The sequence below is a fragment of the Thamnophis elegans genome, chromosome 6 (assembly GCF_009769535.1).
Source record: "Thamnophis elegans isolate rThaEle1 chromosome 6, rThaEle1.pri, whole genome shotgun sequence".
Classification (NCBI taxonomy): domain Eukaryota; kingdom Metazoa; phylum Chordata; class Lepidosauria; order Squamata; family Colubridae; genus Thamnophis; species Thamnophis elegans.
Genome location: NC_045546.1, coordinates 26,189,490 through 26,196,013, shown reverse-complemented (window position 1 = coordinate 26,196,013; position 6,524 = coordinate 26,189,490). Strand labels below are relative to the sequence as shown.

The 6,524-nt window shown below is 34.1% G+C and overlaps 1 protein-coding gene across 3 annotated transcripts in view; it reads left to right on the top strand.

The window, feature by feature from the left end:
• DCLK1 (doublecortin like kinase 1) overlaps positions 1–6,524 on the top strand; it is a 169,706-nt gene that overhangs the window by 16,100 nt on the left and 147,082 nt on the right. The gene's annotated exons all lie outside the window — the stretch shown is intronic.

Genomic DNA, 6,524 nt, shown 5'->3' with positions numbered 1-6,524 from the left:
ATGCAAAGTATCTTTGCTAACTCTACATCTGTTGTCCCTAGTGGTCCATAAGTACTGTGTAGAAAGGCAGTTCATGCAAAGTTGTATTCAACCTGAACTCAGTGAGAAATAAGTAGGATTTGTCGCTACAGGGCAGTCAATTTCACCCCCCCCCCAAGGAAATAAGTTTAGATCAAAGTCAAGAGCTTAGTTTTCCAAACCTTTCAAATTTTTGGCCTGCTTGAGCCGCAAAACATTTCTCATGAGACATAATTACCTTACTTCTTTATTATGTCCTGCTGAAATAATAGGCTCTTAATTGTAGCAGGCAAAGGAATGGGAGAAAGTTACATCTCTTTGTCTTGAACAGGGCCTGCTATGTCTGGTGAGTAAACAAAGGCCTTTATCAAGCAGAAAATTTAAGCAGTGGTTTTATCGTTAGCAGGAGTAACAGAAGTAACTGTTTGGTCAGCTTGTATGTATTCATACAGAAAATCAATAATTTTTATCTGGATTAAGTAACTGATGTTCTATATTCTTGGTCAGAATCATTTTATGTCTTGCATAGCATTTAAAGAACTAGGATAGGGTCCCCCCTAGTTTTCATTACTGTGCATGATTAAAGAGAAGACATCAATAATAAATCCAAAAAATTGTTCCACTTCTGCATCTAGTGAAATTTTTATCTCTGGTTCTTGCACAACATCTAGACAATCCCCAGAACAACTGCTATGCCATATTGCAGATTTCCTAGATTGGTTTTAGATACCTTAAAATCTTCTTGATAAAAAATGTACTTTTGTTTTATGAGGACCAAAGAATAAAACTCCTGTAGTACTTCTATCTCCTTTTAAATACAAATCTGAGAATAAAGTTTGTAATGTAATATTTCCATGCTCTTTGCTACATCATATTGCCATAAATGAAGTTTTTTTTTTAAAATTAACCATTCACAACTTTTTCAAGAGCAACAATCCATTCCTTTGGGTCCCTGGCAACATGTCCAAAATCTATTTTCATTTTCAAGAGTTCTAAAAATATTAGCACAACCACATTTTTTTTTACTGATTTTATGGACTTCAACTTTCAGAATTCCCTAGCTATCCATCTACACATCTTCAAGTTACCAAGTTTGAGAAACACTGCTCTGGAGCCTCAGCAGTCCAAATCAAGTAGTCAAAGTAGCATTCAAAATAATATGTCTAACCAAGAAAAGGTATCTGGCAGCAGCAGTTTGAGGCTGGTTCTTCTATTCCCAACTCAACAGTCTCGATAAGTCTTGCAGCCTCAGCTGTGGGCGACACCATACATATTGTACACCATACTAGAGGATTTTGTCCTTTTCTTTTCCTCCGAGTTTTCCCCCCCAGATTTGTGATAGTTTGGCCCTAAAATAGACTTGTTTCATTCACAACTCCATATCTGAAACACCATGGAAACATGGTTCAGAAAGTCCAAATACTATTTCTGGTGTGGTTTAGCAAGCATAGTAATAAAGCAGCTTTCCACTTGAACAAGCTAATATAAAATCAAGACAAATTAAAAATTCAGGTACTATTGAGCAAGGCCAAAACATTTCCTCTTCTTGATATTTTCATTCATAAGTATTATTCAGACTCCGAGGAGAACATCTACAGTGCTTGGCAGTACCTGTTTGGTTATGACTGATTAATAATTAGCCTTATGTCTTCTGAATTTTTACTGCACATGTAAGTTAATAAGCCAGGGGTATGCAACTTACATAAATTTGATTTTCACTGGATGTCATATGGCTTATTGAAGGTGAGCTACTGAAAAATGGGCAGAAGCATTTTTCTTTAAATATTTTATTCTTATTCTTTATTTTTTGTGACACTTAAACATGCTCAAACATTTTGCCATCCTCCTTGTTCTAGGGACACCAAAAAGATTTTTTATGACACTTAAACATGCTCAAACATTTTGCCATCCTCCTTGTTCTAGGGACACCAAAAAGATTTTTTATGACACTTAAACATGCTCAAACATTTTGCCATCCTCCTTGTTCTAGGGACACCAAAAAGATGCAGGCAGTTTTCACTTCTTATATATTTGATTTGATCCTCAATTATTCTGTTAAAATAATATGATTAGATACGTCAATATACCGAGGTCATAAAACACCTTGTATTTCAGTTCTAGAACTTGTAAATGTCATCAAAAGATCCTTTTCTACTGTTGTTTCCATTTCTCATCTAAACTTTAAAGTTAAATGATTCAATATTGCTAATCAATTGCTAACCAATCTGGTTACCAATGACAACAGAATGTGTAAACTAAATAATACCATTTCAGTAAATTTTACCATAGCCTTGAAATTTGAATTTGAAATCTAAAATAAACATTCAAATCAGTGTGAAATACTGGCTTCTAAGATTTAATGTGGACTTTTAGCAGGTCGTGAAGTTAAAAAATGATAGGACAAGAAACAGAATGCACCATAATCCCATAGAACATCTTGGCATCCATAATTCTTTGTTTATTAAGAATCTGATTTTTCTATTAAGTACTACAGCTTGGAAGTATTTCTGTTGAGGCTTTAGGGCATAATAATATCAAGATATTCCATCAAGCAAATGGAAAAATCAAACTCAGTCTGAATTGTTTTAATTGTCTTTTCAACTTGAATTAAGCAGTCATTTTTCCTAAAGCTGACAGACTGGAAGGACCCCAAGGCCAATAATGGAGTAGTAAGTCATGCTTTTGATTAAAAGAGGAGATGGCATTGTTGATTAATCTACAGACACATATGGCTAAAGTTTCAAACCAGAAATAACAAATCAGGCTTCTTTCAGATTATATATGTGAACTGCTTTCCAAATGTACCCATAAATACCTTATCTTTTTTAACTGTGAATAGTTCTTTAGAGTCATGAGAGTCAACTGTACTTTAGGACAAAACCCATAAGGCAGCAACCACATAGTTCAAAATTATGGGAAAAGAACAAAATCTATGGTCCACTAATCTAGTAAAGGTCTAGTGGGATGAACTATATGTGAACTTTGTAGCATATAAATTACATTTTTTAAAAGTTTAGGATAGTTGAACTGGGTGTAATATATGATATTTTTTCTGTCCCTATTCTTGAATCTCAAAATCTACACAGGTTGTAACAACATTCTTTAAAAAGGTCTATGTGTTATATGCCAGTAGAAACATGTATTGTGGGTGCGGTATGTGTTGCAGAGAAATAGGGATTTCAAAAATGAGGTGACTATGGGCAAAATGTAAAGCCACCCTATATGCTGAGTTGTCTTCCTGCAATAGACAGAAAAAGGACAGCTGCATTCATGAATCATGAATAAAACATTCTAAAAAAAAAAAGAAAACACTGTTATTGGCAAAATATGTCCCTTATTGAGCATAACATTCTGTTACACAACACGGGTGGCTGAAAAAGCTTATTCTCTGTGAACTTCAGATAAGTGAGATGACCTTGGCTCAAAGGCACTTGTTCATTGTGGTGCTTTTCTATGCTGATAAAGGCTCAATAAGATCTCTCTCTCTAAATTGAAAGATGGGTTATAAATTGCATATAATTTTAAAAAATGATTCTTTCAATAATTAAATCCTGGATAAATTATAGCCTGTAACAAGAGTTTTGTGTTGTGTTTAAACATCTGGCAAGATATTGTGCACTATTAGTTTTCGTCATTCCCATTACATATATTAACTGATCATAGATTACGTTTTATTAAAAAATAACCACCAGGATTGGAAAGTTAGTGTATGTGTCTCCAGGTAATAAAATATATAAATGCTAAATTATGAACAGAATCAGCACTATGGACAGTGCTTTGAAGTAATAAAGTCTAGAGGTTATACTCAACTTGTCCATATGTCTTGATATGAACAGTGTTGATTACAAAGAAAAGATTTTACAATGAATAGTGCAAATCAGTTTGAAAAGACATTGTTCATGAAGTACAGAATTGCATCTCTATGCTTTCAGCTCATATATGGAGCATTTCTATGACTTGGTAAGCATTAAAGGAAATTGTAAGGTGTGTGTATTCTATTGGTACTCTCAATATTATTAAATAGGTTATATTTAATAATTATATCTCATTGATCAAATATTAAGCACGAAAAGGGAAACAGTAAGTGCAAGATTCTTTCTTGTTTTTCTTCCAGCACTTCTCTTTTAAAAATCAAAACAATATTTGAATGGTGTTGGTGAAAAACCAAACATTAAAGGAAATACTTTGAGTGCAAGCAATTAAAATAATTTCTCATTAACAGTTGAAATAATTCAACAAGGGAGACCTGGAGATAAGGCTAGTTAGAGGAGATTGTATTGGTCTAGATGGAGAAGCGTTTTGATTTAGGTAGTAATAAGATTTCTATATCATTACTGGAACCCAAACCTGATTTACCTTTCCTTCTGATGAAACAACAGGTTCATTGGAAAAGAATAGAGAAAGGGATAAAGGGAGACAATGTTTTCTATCTAAAGCCACACTTTGAAAAAAATAACTTCCAAGGGCAGCAGCCGCCAAGATGGAAATATGAGAGATGACTCAACATCTTGATTTTATAGGTAGTGGATTTTTTTTAAAAAAACAGATGAAGCTTAATATATTTACAGTATTTTATTTTTCATTCTCTTAAAAAAAAGAAAAAAAAATCTCTAATAAGCTTTGGTGGAAAGATCCAAAGGCTACAAAAAGAGTTTATGGGCTGAATTAATTAATTGGTTTCCGGTTGCCTTATGTCTGCTGTAAATGATATTGGGAAAGTCTATATTTTCTTCATTCTTATTAGGGCTGGTTTGTATATATGTATCATACGAACACCATTTGACCCACACATGGTGGTTCTTTCTAAACCATTAATGGATAACCAGCAGCAAGTTGGATGGAAGGATTTATAGTGGTAATGGCTGCTAAGAGTTAACTCAATACTAAAAGTTGAATTAACTTGATATCACATAACCAATGCTATATATAATAGACAACTTGTTTCCTATCATTCAATCTTGTCCAATTCTCAGAGACTGCCTGCATAGGTTTCTGCAGTTCCTTGCAGTTTTCTTGGCAAGATGTTTCAGAAGTGGTTTGTCAATGCCTCCTTCTCAGGGATGGGAGAAAGTGACTGGCCCAAGTCACATAACTGACTTTGTGCCCAAGGTGGGACTGTAACTCACTGTCTCCCAGTTTCTAGCCTGATCCATTAATCATTACACCAAACTGGCTTTCATAATAGATAATGGGCCACATGGGAATATGTGGGATTGGCGAAGAGATGTGTCATTCTAGGCATAATGCTAACATTTGAATGGATCCTTTACAAGCAAAGTCAATTTGATAGTGAAATGTTTTGGCTCAAAACCTAAGACCATGATTATGTATACTATAATAAACCATGTCCTATAATTAATAAGATGGGGCAAAAACTTTCATAAAACTGCTCTAATATTTTTCCTAACTCTGGGAATAATGACAATTAAGACTGTATTTGGTTTTGAGAAAGGTATGTAAATGATTGCCCTGCAATGGCCAGAGACAATGTTGTTCCAGTCAAAATACAGTTCTATGAATGCTATCAAAAGCCAAAGAAATCTTGTTAGTCTTTCTCTTAACATATTGTAGTTTTATGTAAGTGCAGTCAGAAAGAAGACAATCCTCTTGAATTCAGCAGTATTCATATGTAAGTTGTGAATAAGGATAATTTCCTTGTTTTCCCTGGTCTAATCAAATCCAAGTTGCACTATCGCACTGCATTTCAAAATGCAGATCAAAATAGTGATTTATTTTAAATAGTTCATGGTGTCCTAATAAACAGAAATTTGTGCAAAAAACATCGAACAGCACTGAATGACATAGTAGAAGAAAAGTGGCATTTATACAAAGGACATTCAAGCACTTCACAGATGAAATATGAGAGTAATGTGAAGAATACTTGAAGAACAAGTAGCAAATGTGGCTAGGAGAGTCTTTGTCCAATATCATGTTGTGTACCAGTTGTGTACTCTTTCCTGGATGAAGAGTCCCTGCATTCAGTCACTTAAGCCCTGGTCATCTCATGCTTGGACTATTGCAACACGATCTACCTAGGGCTATTTTTGAAGACTTTTTGGAAGCTATAGCTGGTGCAGAATGCAGCCAAGAGAACAGTTCTTGGGGCCTTTTCTGATCTTTAAAAGATTAAAGTTCCCCTGCTTCCAGTTTACTTGTAATGATGATTGTAGACTTTAAGCAGTACTAATAGCCTGCTTTATTGCTGAAAATGAGCAAGATGTGCCCAGACTCTTTAAAATTTTGTTGCAATCTGTGAGAAGTTATTAGAGAAATCTCTAATTTCTATTTGATTTAAAGAAAAAGATTAATTCTCAATTTTCCCTCCAAAAACCTAGTACATAAAGTTAGTTTATGCAAGGCCATTGATTACCTTTTAGCCCATTTTGGCTATAGAAGTCCTCTTATTTAAAAAACAACAGTTAAAATATAATTACACTAGATTTCAAATACTAACCAGAAACTGAAAAATGGTTATTTTTAAAAGGAAATAGTTGACATATGCGGTG